The 14,554-nt window shown below is 35.9% G+C and overlaps 1 protein-coding gene across 5 annotated transcripts in view; it reads right to left on the bottom strand.

Annotated features, from left to right (window-relative positions):
• PEAK1 (pseudopodium enriched atypical kinase 1) overlaps positions 1-14,554 on the bottom strand; it is a 151,523-nt gene that overhangs the window by 107,655 nt on the left and 29,314 nt on the right. The window contains exon 1 of one of the 5 annotated variants that reach the window (XM_023729844.1): positions 998-1,045. The exons of the other annotated variants lie outside the window; for them this stretch is intronic. The gene's annotated coding sequence lies outside the window, so the exon portion shown is untranslated. Of the gene's footprint in view, positions 1-997; positions 1,046-14,554 lie in introns of those variants that run through there. 5 annotated transcript variants of the gene reach the window in all.

The following is a 14,554-nucleotide window of genomic DNA, read 5'->3' as shown; positions in this document are numbered from 1 at the left end:
AGTAATAACTTCCTTATTCAGGTGGGGATATGGATAGTACCACATATACTAAAGAACTCCCCATGTCATACCTAAGAAACAACCATCTTAAAAGAATTAAAATAGCACTGATACACTCGTGACATTCTATGACTTCCTCTGATTGTCCTTGTAGACTTTTTTTTTGTTTTGTTAAAAGTATATGAGTATTAATTAAATGTGAAATCACGGAACTTTATTTTTTCACCTTTATAAAAATACAATTCTAAAAATCACAACGCCCAACTTTGGTACCCAAAACCCAAAAACCACTACCGTCGAGTCAATTTTGACTAACAGTGACCCCATAGAGTTTATAGGGCTGTAAATCTTTACAGAAGCAGATTGCCACATCTTTCTCCCGTAGAGAGGCTGGTGGGTTTGAACTGTCCACCTTTTTGGTTAGCAGCTGAGAGTTTTAACCACTGAGCCACCAGGGCTCCTTAACTTTGGTAGAACCTTTGTAAAATATAAAAGTAGATATCCTCACATGCAAAAATTTTCCTAGCCAACTTTAGGCTCAAGTATGAAATATATTCATAATTTGGTTTTTAAAATATCACCCAAAATTAAATTAGTAAATTACTATATATTTCTGACCCATTAGATACATGTTCAAAACTGTCTCAATTTCTAATTTGTTTTCTCTATAACATCATAGACAGGGAAAATAACTGGAAGCGTTAAGTAGAAAATGAAAGATAAATGTGTTTTCTTCTAAGTAATTCTTGATTGTGCTAACATATTAGAGAAACAAACCTTTCGATAAATTTTAAGATTACAGAAAAACATTTTAAAAAGAAAGTTTTTATAAGCACACCATCAAACAAAATCTAACTCCAACACAGCCAGGTTATTCATAGTAAAAACAATACCCAATCTTACAGTGCTTTGAACTACATATCCATCGCCTCATATGGTACATAACAATGTTAACTGGTGTGCAGGAGAACTATTACCAAGAATATACAGATATCACCAATAAATAGATGAAGAAATGATGATGCCCAAGATCATATATCCAGTCAGTGGCAAATTTACTTAGTCTTCTTTCCATTATAAGAAGAGTCCTTAGAGAAGAAAAATGCAATTTAAGCCCAGTTTACTTTGAAATTTGAAAATGAAATAAAATTGAACATATAGATATGGAAATCTTAGTAACCCAGAAAAGCACATAGTGATAAACAGAGGAATAAAGTGATATCCCAAGGGTAGGTGTTCAGCTAATGGAAAAACTGAAATGAGAACCCAGATCTCCTTACTCTCCTAATGTAGTAGTATTCTATTACCTTCTAATAAACCCTCCTGCTGTTCCTTCCTCTAAGACCAAAATATTAGTTTTTCTGAATATTTTATTCTTGAACTTGTAGCTGCTCTAATCATACTATAGACATTGGAAGCTTACCCAGCAATGTAAGAGATGAAGAGACATGAACTGTGTTTAAATTTTCATATTTTAAATGTGTGACATGTAGGCAGGATATAGTTAGGTCTTGTATTTTTATACAATATGAAAATCTTTGACTCTAGAAAGTTTAGTCCATTTATATTTAATGCAATTATTGAAATGACTGCACTCAAAACTACCATTTTGGTGTTTGTTTTCTATTTCTATTGTTCTCTGCTGCTTTTTGTTACATATTGTTACTGTTCTACCTTTTCCTGCCTTAATTTTAGTTAATCAAATATTTTAAATGTTTTATTTTAGTTGCTGTATACCTCTTTGTACTGAGGAAGAAGTGTTGCCACTCTAAGGATTACAACATACATCTTTAATTTATCAGTCTACTTAAGCAAATATTGAACCTCATGCAAAGCATATAAATCTCGCAACAGTATAATTACATTAATGCCATTGTTCTTTATTGCTAGTGTTGTCATATATTACAACTCTATATATATTACAAAATTGCTTAATTAAATGGTATAACTTTTACTTTTAAGGAAAGAAACACAAGGAAAAAAAGATAAATCTTTTATATATTTGTCACTCTTGGTGGTTTAATTTCTCCCTGCAGAACCAAGTTTCCATCTAATATCATTGCCCTTCAGCCTAAAAACTCTCCTTCAGCATATTCTTTTATACTGAAAGACTACTGAAAATAAATTATCCAAGATTTTGTTCATCTGAAATTGTCTTTATTTTTGAATGATGTTTCCATTGGATATGAATTCTGGGTTGAACATTTTTTTCTTTTGGCTCTTTGAAGATGTCATTTTATTGTCTTTTTCTATTATTATGATGAGAAATCAGCTGTCATTAATATTATTGTTACTCTATATCTTTCTCTTGTTTTCAAGTTTTTTTTTTTTTAATCTTTAATATTCAGCAGTATGACTATTATGAATCTAGACGTGGTTTTCTTTGTATTTATTCTATTTGAGGTTCACTGAGCTTCCTGGTTCTGTAAGTTCATTTTCAGTCAAATTTAAAAACTTTTCAGCCAATATTTCTTCACTTAAATGTGTATGTAAAAAAAATTTTTGAAATGGCGTATCTTTGGCTATGTGTATTTTCAAAAAAAAAAAAAAAAAAAGTTGAGAATTTAGAGCGTTAAAATGTTGTGGGGTTGTTAACCAATGTCATAAAACAGCATGTGTGTTACTGTTACATGAGAAACTATCTGTTCTGTAAGCCTTCATCTGAAGTACAATAAAATATTAAAAAAAAAAAAAATTTTTTTCTGCCACATTGTCTCTCTTTTCTTTCTGGCATTCTAATACACCTAAGTTTGGCTGTGTGTTATCCCAGAGACCACTGAGGATCTGTTCTCTCTCTCTCTTTTAATTTTTTATTTCTTTCTCTCCTCTCTAAGACCAAAAAGAGATCTTCTCTGCAATCTTCTATTGCAATTCTTCTCCTTGCAATATTTTTTTCTCTTTGTTCTTCAGGCAGGATAACTTCTGTTGTCAGGTTCACTGACATGGTCTTTTGCAATCTCCCATCTGTGGTTAAGTCTACCCAGTAAAATTTCCATTTCAGGTATTACTCTTTCCAGTTCTACAATTCCATTTAGTTTTCAGTTCTAAGTTGCTGAGATATCCTATATTTTCACTCATTATGATCCCCTTTTCCTTTAACTTCTTGATCAGATTTATAATAGCTGATTTAAAGTTCTTGTCTGCTAATACCAATGCCTGAACTAACTCCTTATTCTTTTAATTATGGGCCATCTTTTCCTGTTTTTTCACGTTTATTTTATTTTTTTTTGTATACTGGGAAGCAGGAATAATATACTGCAAAAACTCTGAATTTTGTTATCCTCCTTTGAAGAGCGTTGATTTTTCTTCTACTAAGCAATCAAGATACTAGCTAATCATCTTGAACTTGTGGACTCTTGGTTTAACACTTTGTTAGGGAGGATATGTTTCAGTCTTGCCCTTAGTCCTAGAACAAATCCCTTAGTCCTTGGACATAGTCCCTTCTGAGATTTCACTGGAAACTCTGATGTGTTTTAAAAATCCTCTAACTTGGTAGGACTCAAAACTCCAAACTTGATCAGAAATATCTGCTCAACAACTTCCCATTCTAGCTACTGATTTCCACTGGACTTTATGGAGTCTCCCCTATCTATGTGAACTTAAGAGGTCAGCCAAATGTTTTACAGGAGTATATATATATCAATTTTGAGGTTCCCTTCTCTGTGCTTTCTTCCTTTCTGGGGATTTCTACCATTAAATTCTAGAAAAACTGACAAAAACTTGAATGGGGTTGTGGATTAGACAGTAGTAACATATCAATGTTGAATTCCTGATCTTGATTAGTGTATCTTGGTTATGTGGGAGAATGCCTCTGTTTGTAGGAATTACACTATAAAGTATTCAGAGGTGATGGGGTATAACGTCAGCAATTTATTCTCAAATGGTTCAAGAAAAAAAATCATCTATTCTAGGCTTATACTTGTTTATAAGTTTGAAATCATTTTTTAACAATTTAAATGTATCCATAGACCCTATCACACTTCTAAAATGTCTTCTGTAAAACTCTACTATGGCTAAATGCTTGGAGAAAAGTAGTTCTGTGATGAAGAAGTTTGGGTAACATTACCAGTTATATCCTTTCTTGACAATTCACAACACATGTTAGCATATCGAACATTTCTACAAATCATGCAGTAGACATGACTTCATTTATTCATCCTTCCCCCCTCATATATATTATATACTTGGGGCTTACTATGGGAAAGGCAGTGTTCAAAGTACTAGAGACAGAAAGGAAAAGGGAGGCAAGATCTCTATTCTAGTGCAGAAAGGCAGACAAATAAGTAAATAAACTAATTTCAGATGGTGATACATGCTCTGAAGAAAATAAAACTGGGTGTTGGAGAGAAATTGGGAAGGTGGAAGCACCGTTTTAGACAGTGCATCAGGAGTAGGTACTCTGAGGAGGTGACACTCAAGTTGAAACTGAACGAAATAAGTCAGACAGGAAAGTCATAGGAGAAGAGTGTTTTACAGTGGGGCATAAGATAGGAATGAGCTTATAATGTTCATGGAAAAAGGTAGCTGGAAGTTTATTGCAGGGAGATAAGGTAAGAGAGATAGAAAGGGACTAGAACATATGGGTCTTTGTAGGCCATTATAAAATATTTGGATTTTATTTGATGAAATTTTTTTTTATTCATTCAACAAATATTTATACTAGAGTAAATACCATGTGTAACGCCATGTGGGGCTGAGGGTATAATAGTGAACAATGCAGATACTGTCCGTGTGATGGTACATCTTAAGCAGAGGAGTAACACTAAGTTTTTTAGAAGACTGCCTTGGCTACTGTATAAAGAATGGATTGAGTGGGAGGATTACAAGAGGAAGCAGAGAAACCAAATAAGAAACTATTCAGTAGGCCAGATGAGAGAAAATGGAGGCTTGAACAATGATGATAAGCACTGCAGATGTCAAGAAGTGGGCAGATCATGATTACCTGTTTAACTTCATTTAATCTGGCATTTCCTAGACATATGACCCCTGAATCCTTATCCAACAGTACTTATTAACATTCTATGGAATATATTGAAAAAATGTTGACTTATTAAAAACAAACAACAATAATTAGGTTTATAAAAGAATCAGGAAAACAGAAGTTATACTCTGCAACTGCTCATGTCACTGAGAAGAGTACGGCAGGTTGTTAATGGTACTCTATTTCTAAATTTTGAAAACAATAAAAGAGTAATTTATAAGAAAAAAATCTCTTGATTACCACTCCCCTCCCAAATCTGGAAATTAGCCTGATTTTAAATCTATTTATAATTCTTATGCAACGACAAACATAAAATAACAAATTGTTTAAAAATTCTTAACATTTTTTTACTAACTATACAAATTGTCTTTCAATGCTGACTTTCCATTACTCCATAGTTTCTGTCAGACTCAACCTTTGTTTTATATTTGAAAATAAAGGTTTTACTCTATCCACATGCAAAAAGAAGTTGCCTTTTTTTTTCCTGGATAGTCCCAATGCGTCAAGAAAACATCATGGAGATATACAGGCCAGAAAAGGATTCCCTGAGTTATGACTATATGCAGCTATATTACTACTCACTCATTTATGCTACAGCAGCATCTACCTCAACCTAAGAACCCTCTTTTAGAACTTTCATGGCACTTGATTTTAGCTATTGCTACAGAACAACTTCAGTTACATACCTGAAGGAGGAAGGAAAATACACTTTTGATTATAGAAAATGAATTCCATAATCATCTTCTGAAATGTGGCTTGAATTAATGACACAGACATAGCAGCAAATGAAATCACAGATTGTATATATTAATGCTGCTTCAGATGAGATATTAGAAAAAAATTCTGAGCATTCTAAGAGAGGGCTGATCAGTACACTAATCCACATCAGTTGCAATATATTTTGTGTTCTAACTGGCTAACAGGGTTGTGTGAAACACAGAATTATAGAAGCAGTGGTAATGAGGAAAAGAGGCTTTAGTCTCCAGACTGTGGACTAGGGAGGAAAACCCAGGATCTTGTAAATGGTGACAGCATAAAGTTAACGATGATATAAAGTGGAGGAATTTTCTGTTCATGAGTATCAGGCCAACTTCATAAAAAAATAACTAAATTTAGTATGCAGACATATGTACTATTTTTAGAACATTAATAAGACAGTCATACCGAAGCACAATAGGGAGAAAGGAATGTAGCCTCATGGGATAAAAAAAGAAAAGAAAATGTACCAATTTTGGAGTAAGATAAATTTGACATTAGTCTCAATTCCCCAACTGGCTAAGATAACTCTGATATAAGCTTTGACATTATATAATCTCTCAAACCCCTACAATCTCGGAATTGTGTGATCTTATTTACTTTGGAATAGAACATAACAATAGGGAATAATTCAAGTAAAAATATCACTTAGATTCGAAACACAACAGTCCATTAGGGATCCTACAGCTTACTGGGGAGCTGTTTTAATCCTGTAGAGCAGGGGTTGTCAAACTATGGTCTGTAAGCCAAATCTGGCTGGCCACCTGTTTATGTATATATGGCCCACGAGGTAAGAATAGTTTTTACATATTTAAATGGTTGAAAAAAATCAGAAGAATATTTTTTGGCATATCAAAATTATATGCAATTCAAATTTCATTGTCCATAAACAAAGTTTTACTGCAACATAGCCAACTCATTTGTTTATGTATTGCCTGTGGCTGCTTTTGTGCTATAATGAAAGAGCTAAGTAGTTGTGACAAGAACTGCATAATCTGCAAATCCTAAAATATACATTATCTGGCCCTCTACAGATAAAGGTCGCTAATTTCTGATATAGAGTATGCTGAACATACTATAAAAATTTTGTACTCTAAAATTACAGAATTTATATTTAAAGCACTAGACCAAATAGTTCATTTTAGTCCTCACCCACTGATATGCAGTCCTTTGTGTTTCTAATGAAATATTAAGGAATAATTTTATATTTAAAATGACTGCCCCATAATATGGAGATAATTGTTTCATTCTCAAAAAGTCAATTTTTCTGATTTGTGAAATGTATTAGGTATGATAAATAATTTTTTTCTGGTCAGTTTCTGATTTAAAATGTGTACTGAACTCTTTAAATTGTGAACTAAATAATAGTTCCTAAAGTGGACACATGCTCATTTATACAATACTGAAAAACGGTTAATCAATGGTTAAGTATAGGAAAAATAATACTTGAAAGCTTCAGAACTTTAAAAAGGTGTTAGCATTAAAACTCAGTCTAGAATGATTCAACTTCCACTTCTGGGATGAGAGAGTAAACAGATCCAGAATGATCCTACCACCGTAAACAACTAGAACACATTACAAGATATAGGAAGGGACTATTTTCAGACACAGGTATGACTGTGATCCCTGAGAAAAGGGAAATAAACAAGGCAAGCTCTACCATCACCCAAGCTGTCTGCCAGGAAGTAATTTACCACTACAGTACAGGAAGAAGAACCCAAATAGAGCCTTGTAATCTTGTTGACTTGAGGAGACAGAGAGAAAAGTGCAAGGAGGACAAGGTGGCTAGAATTTGTGGGGCAGAGTTCCAGAGAGAAAGGAGCTACATACACAGAGAAAGAGTTCCAGTAATCTGCATAAGGACCTACTTGAGTGCTTAGCTAAACAAAAATCTGTGCATGAGAAGGGTAAATTTCTTAAGGCCAGGCAAGAAATTCTAAGGAAAGAAAGTTACCAGGTAGTTACAAGACAAATGATTCTCATAGCTAACCCAGGGCTATTATAAATATGCTTCATATTCAAGGATGTAAATGAAAGCATGAACATAGTAAAGAAGAAATGGAAGTTTTCATAATGAACAAAACAGAACTTCCAGAGATAAAAAACATATAATATTTAAAATGAAAATGTCACTGGATGGGATAAACAGTAGTTTATACACTGCAGGAGAAAAAAAGATTAGTGAACTTGAAGAAACAGTAGTAAAATTTATCTAAAATAAAGCTCAGATAGGAAAAAAAATTGTGAGACAATGGGAAAATACTGTTGCACAGGTCTTACATTATATAAGAAGTAGTAAATATTATTTGATAGTAGGTTACATAAGTTAAAGAGACATTTTTATTAAGCTACAGCAATCTAGACAGTTTGGTAATAGCCTAAGGATAAACATATAGATAAACAGAACAGAATAGAGAATCCAGAAATAGACCTACAAATATATGGTCAGTTGATTTTCACTAAATGTGCCAAGGTAACTTAACATAGAAGAAAATATTTTCAACAATTGTACTGAACAACTGGATATCCATATGGAATGAAATACAACTTTGACCTTTATGTTATACCTTATACAAAAATTAACTCAAAATGGATAATAAACCTAAAAGTAAACTAGAGTAAGCTAAAACTATGTAACTTCAAAAAGAAAGCATAGGAAAAAACATTTATGACATGATAGGCAAAGATTCAAAAGCATGGACCAGAAAACAGGGGAAAAAGCCTTATCAATTCTATCAAAATTAAAAAAACTTCTGCTGTTTAAAAAAAAAATCATGAAACTAAAATAGCAAAAAAGTACAGGAAATGATAAAAACCACAATAAGATACTACTTCACACTCCTGAATAGCTAAAATTACGAAGACTAACTGCTGTGTCATTGATCACCTTTGTGTGGCTTTTCAAGCCATGGTCTTGTAAGTTTCATCCAAGTGATTGGGTGGGACTGTGCAGATACGGTAATTGTGGCCCATCAAGGGAATTAGTCAGTTTTGCCATCCCGCAGGGTATGAAATGAGCCACCCTGGAGACGGGAAAAGAAAGAATCCTACCACCACCAGGAACAGCCAGGAGCTGGAGCATCCTTTGAACCTTTGCCTATTCTAAAAAGTTAGAAACATTTGACAGTTCTTCCATCATCAGGACAGCCTCTTCCCAGGTGTGCTCGCAGGCACGCCTTTCCCTGGCCCTAGGCCACTGCCTAAAGGCACTTAGCTTTCTTTCTCTGTGGGCTGGGAAGCCTACTGTGCCGTCTCCTGCTGCCACCACTTCTAACCGTCTTTAGGGTTACAGCTTGCTTTCTCTCTGCCTCCAGTATCCTGAGTGTTCCTGAACCTGAATTGTAACCTGTTACACTTCCCTAATAAACCCCATAATTGTGAGTATGGTTTGTGAGTTCTGTGTAGCCGCTGCAATGAATTATCAAACCCAGTAGAGAAGTAGAGAAGTGTGGAAGGGATGGTTGGTGTCAGAATTGGTAAAGATGGCGGAGAGAGGAGGTGTGTCTGACCACCGCCTCATAGGAATCAGCGTTGGGCTGTTGATCTTGATTCTCCTACCCCTTGTGAAGTCAGAGGAGGTCAGACTCTGCCTCCACACCGTTTTTAAAATAACACTTTCAAACGTCCTTGAGGATGCAGAAATGTGATGCCCTTTATAGTAGCCACTAGCCACATGTGGCCATTTAAATTTAAACTGACAAAATTGAATAAAATTAAAAATTCAGTTCCTCAGACACACTAGCCTTAAAGCACTCACCTTCTCAAAAGCCACATATGACTAGTGGCTACTCTAATGGGAGCACAGATACAGATTTCTATCAACAGAAATTTCTATAGGACAGCACTGATGTAGAGCATCTAAAATACTCATACAGTGCTGGTAGGAATGTAAGACTGTACCACCATTAAAAAAAAAAAAAAAAACTGTTTGGCACTTTCTTTTCAAAGTTAAAACAAAACTTACTATACAACTCAGCAATTCCACGCCTAAGTATTTATCCAGCAGGGTTAATGTCATCAGTCACCTTGGGGAACCAGAACTTCCACCCCTACCCAGACGTAACAAGATTCTCCTCCCCAGTTTTCAACACAGGCTGAGGAGGAACCTGGACTTATACTCCTGCCTGGCAGTAATGAGGCAGCACTCTTCCCCTCTGCCAAAGCAGTGTCAAAGGAGGTCTACCAACACAGAAGATTTAAATAAAATTCAGAGTCCTCATGACATAATACCCTCAAATGTCCAGGTTTCAATTTAAAATCACTATTCACACCAAGGATAAGGAAAAATCTCAGCTTGAATGAGAAGACAATCAAGAGATACTAACACCAAAATGACACAGATGTTTGCATTATCTCACAAACAGTTAAAGGAACCATCATAAAAATGCTTCAATGAGTAATTACAACACACTTGAAACAAACACAAAAAATGGAAAATCTGAGTAAAGAAACAGAAAGTCTCAGCAAAACACCCGAAAAGATATAAGGAAGAATGAAATGGAAATTATAGAACTGAAAATTACAATAACTGAAATAAAAAAGTCTATGGATGGGCTCAACAGCAGAATGGAAGGGACAAAGAAAGAATCAGTAAACTAAAAAAACAACAGAAATACGAAAAACAGAGCAGGAAAAAGACTGAATAAAAATGAACAGAGCCTCAGGGACCTGCGAACCTATAGCAAAAGATCTAACATTCATGTCACAAGAGTCTCAGAAAGAGAGGATACAAGTGGGCAGGGCTGAAAATGTATTTGAAGAAATATATCTGGTAATTCATCAAATTTGGGAAAAGACATAAACCTACAAACCCAAGAAGCTGAGCAAATCCCAAACAAGATAAACCCAAAGAAATCCACACCTAGACATATCACAGTCAAACTTCTGAAATTTAAAGATAAAGAAAAATCTTGAAAGAGACAAGAGAGAAACATCTGACCCTAAGGGGAAAAATAATTTGAATGACAACAAATTTCTCACTAAGAATCATGGAGGCGAGAAGGAACTGGCATAATATTTTTCAAGTGCTGAAAGAAAAGAAGTGTCAACCAGAATTTTATATCCAGCAAAAATATCCTTCAGAAATGAAGGGGAATAATTTTCAAATATTATGAAAATCATCCAACCTCCCCACTTGAAGAAATAAGAAAAATAAAGGTGGTACATATATAATCCAACAAAATATTCAATTAACTATACTTGCATGATACTGTTTTTCTCAGAAAAATTCAAATAACAGGCAACTATAGGTGCATTGGAGCCCTGGCACGTAGCGGTTAAGAGCTTGGCTGTTAACCAAAAGATCGGCGTTTAAATCCACCAGCCGCTCCTTGGAAACCCTATGAGGCAGTTCTACTCTGTCCTATAGGGTCACTATGAGTCAGAAGTGACTCACGACAATAGGTTTGGTTTTCAGATGGCTGCACTGATCTTACAAACGTACGGTAACAGATGCTGTATCTCCCTTTTATTAACTACATTTTTGTTTTTATTTTTAATATGAATCAACTCATTTAATTTTTTCAAATATAGTATTAAGGTAGAAAATGAAGTCCTGAACTACATTTAGTCATTTAATACACTTAAAAAAGAAAAACTAATCAATATGTCCTTATAATGCCACCACAATGTTAAACTTTAAGATAACTTATTTCAGAAGAAAGCTGTAATCAAATAAATATATTGTTATTTCCTTGGTATTTGATCACACATATACACACTCCAACATCTCTGTATTTTCCTCACTGCCATTCTCACATTTACTGGATATGACCTCAAAAAGGTTCTGAGAGCTCCTCAAACTTCCATACATCTACTAAGAACTTATCTTATTCTCAGAAAGTAACCTGGCAGAGAAGCCAGATTCCACAGAGAGAAGTAAATCTATAATCATACAGAATCAATCATTTGGATTGCTTGCACTTTGTAAATATCTCTTGGTAAAGCACCTTACTTAATAGTAATCACACCAACATGTCCTAAGTAAAAAATTAATCCTTGTGCCCCATTCCCCACCTCCACTGGGTTTGGGTTTTAAAAAGTTACCTATTTAGCCTCTCTGAAGAGATGTAAAATATCTCTCCCAAGAGAAAATAAAGTGTCATTTTTGTGGAGATACTGGATTTGGAGTCACCAAGAAAACAATTTGCTCATGGACTACATCATCTACTCTTAGTCTGTGATAAAATTAGCTACCAAATTTGTCCAAAAAGGCGGAAATTAAAAAAAGATAAAAAGCATTTTAACAATTTCTTTATAGGAATGATTAGTTTAAAAAATTAAAAGGCTTTATGTATTAACAGCATGCCTTCTGAATCACAAGACTATACCACACTTTTTTTGTGTGTGTGATTTAGGTGAAAGTTTACAGAGCAAATTAGTTTCTCATTAAACAGTTTATACACAAACTGTTTTGTGACATTGGTTGCATCTTAGTCATCTAGTGCTGCTAAAACAGAAATACCACAAGTGGATGGCTTTAACAAAGAGAAATTTATTTCTTCACAATCAAGTAGGCTAAAAGTCCAAATTCAGGGCATCAGCTCCAGGGGAAGGCTTTCTCTCTCATGAATGTTCCCCAGGACTAGGAGCTTCTCTGCACAGGGACCCCGGGTCCAAAGGATGCACTCTGCTCCTGGCACTGCTTTCTTGATGTATGAGGTCCCCAACTCTCTGCTTGCTTCCCTTTCCTTTTATCTCTTGAGAGATAAAAGGTGGTGCAGGCCACATCCCAGGGAAATTCCCTTTACATTGGATCAGGGATGTGACCTGGGTAAGGGTGATGTTACAATTCCACCCTAATCCTCTTTAACATAAAATTACAATCACAAAATGGAGGCCAACCACACAATTCTGGGAATCATGGCCCAGCCAAATTGATGCACACATATTTGGGGGGACATAATTTAATCCATGACAGTTGCCAATCCTGCGATTTGTTAACACTCTCCCCAGGTTGTTTCCATTCATCCAGTTTTCCTATCCCTTCCTGCCTTCATGGCTTTGCTTTTGAGCTGGTGTGCCCATTAGTCTCGTATACATGACTGAACTATGAAGCATGTTCCTCACGTGCTTGGCCCTACAGACTTATCTAATATTTCACTGAAGGGTGAACCTCAGGAGTGACTTCAGTACTGAGTTAAAAGGGTGTCTGGAGGCCATACTCGGGGTGTCTCCAGTCTCTGTCAGACCAGAAAGACTGGTCTTTGTGTGTGTGTGTGTGTGAATTTGAGGTTTGTTCTGTATTTTTCTGCTCTGTCCAAGACCCTGTATTATGATCCCTGCCAGAGCATCTGGTGGTGGTAACCGGGCAATACCTAGCTGTTCTCTGCTCAGTCTGGTGGAGGTCATGGTAGTTCTGGTCTATTAGCCCTCTGGACTAATCTTTCTCCTGTGCTTTTGGTCTTCTTCATTCTCCTTTGCTCTAACTGGGATTGGACCAGTAGATGCATTTTAGTGGCTGCTCGCAGGCTTTTAAGATCCCAGTCATTACTCACCACAGTTGGATGTAGAACATTTACTTTATAGACTATGTTATACCAATTGAGATACATGACCCACAGACCATGGTCCCCAGCCCTCAGCCCAGTAGCTCAGACTCTCAGGACGTTTGGACGTGTTTGTAAAGCTTCTATGACTTTGCCCTGGTCAAGTTGTGCTGACTTCCCCAGTACTGTATACTGTCTTACCCTTCACCAAACTTACCACTTATCTACTACCTAACTAGTATTTTTACCCCCTCCCCCTGCTCCTCATAACCATCTGTCTTAGGCTGGGTTCTCAAGAGAAGCAAGACCAGTAAAGTGTGTAAGTATATATATAGACAGAGAGATTTATATAAAGGAAATGGCTCACGAGGTTGTAGAGGCAGGAACATCCCAAGTCCATGCATCAAGACAGAGGCTTCTCCTGATTCACAAAGCTGCAGCAGCTGGCAAACCCAGGACTGGCAGGTTAGAGAGCAGGGCTCTTGCTCACAGACTGCAAAGACTGACAAATCTCAAGATGGGCAGGTAAGACTGCAGGTAAACTGCTAGCTCAAGTCCCAGGAACAGGAGGTCAGATGAACAGGAGCCAGCTGCAGGATCCAGAACAAGCAAAAGCCCACAAGCCTTGCCAGAATGTACACTTATATTCATTGCAGGCCAAAAGCCAAAGGAAACCCCATCTCAACTGACTGGCTACTCAGAGCAGATCTCATCATGGAGGTGATCACATATATCAAGTCTCATAATGGAAGTGATCATAACATCATACAACTGTCAAACCACTGAGAATCATGGCCCAGCCAAATTGACACACAACCTTAACCATCACACCATCAAAGACTGTCTCTGTGTGGAAACATTTTCATGTGTTTTTATAACAATGGTCTCATACAGTATTTGTCCTTTTGTGATTGACTTACTTCACTCAGCACAATGCCCTCAAGATTCATCCATGTTGTGAGATGCTTCACAGATTCATCATTGTTCTTTAACGTTGCAAAGTATTCCATTATGTGTATGTACCATAGTTTGTTTATCCATTCATCTGTTGATGGGGGCTTAGGCTGTTTCAATTTTTTTGCTATTGTAAATAATGCTGTAATGAACACGGGTGTGCATATGTCTATTTGTGTGATGGCTCTTATTCCTCTAAGATATATTCCTAGGAGTGGAATTGCTGGATCATATGGTATTTCTATTTCTAGCTTTTTAAGGAGGCATCATATTGTTTTCCATAGTGGTTGTACCACTTTTGCATTCCCGTCAGCAGTGTATAAGAGTTTCAATCTCCCTGCAACCTCTGCAACATTTGTTATTTTCTGTTTTTTTT

This window comes from Trichechus manatus, unplaced genomic scaffold (genome assembly GCF_000243295.1).
Source record: "Trichechus manatus latirostris isolate Lorelei unplaced genomic scaffold, TriManLat1.0 scaffold00030, whole genome shotgun sequence".
Classification (NCBI taxonomy): Eukaryota; Metazoa; Chordata; class Mammalia; order Sirenia; family Trichechidae; genus Trichechus; species Trichechus manatus.
This window is presented reverse-complemented; position numbering and strand designations above follow the sequence as displayed.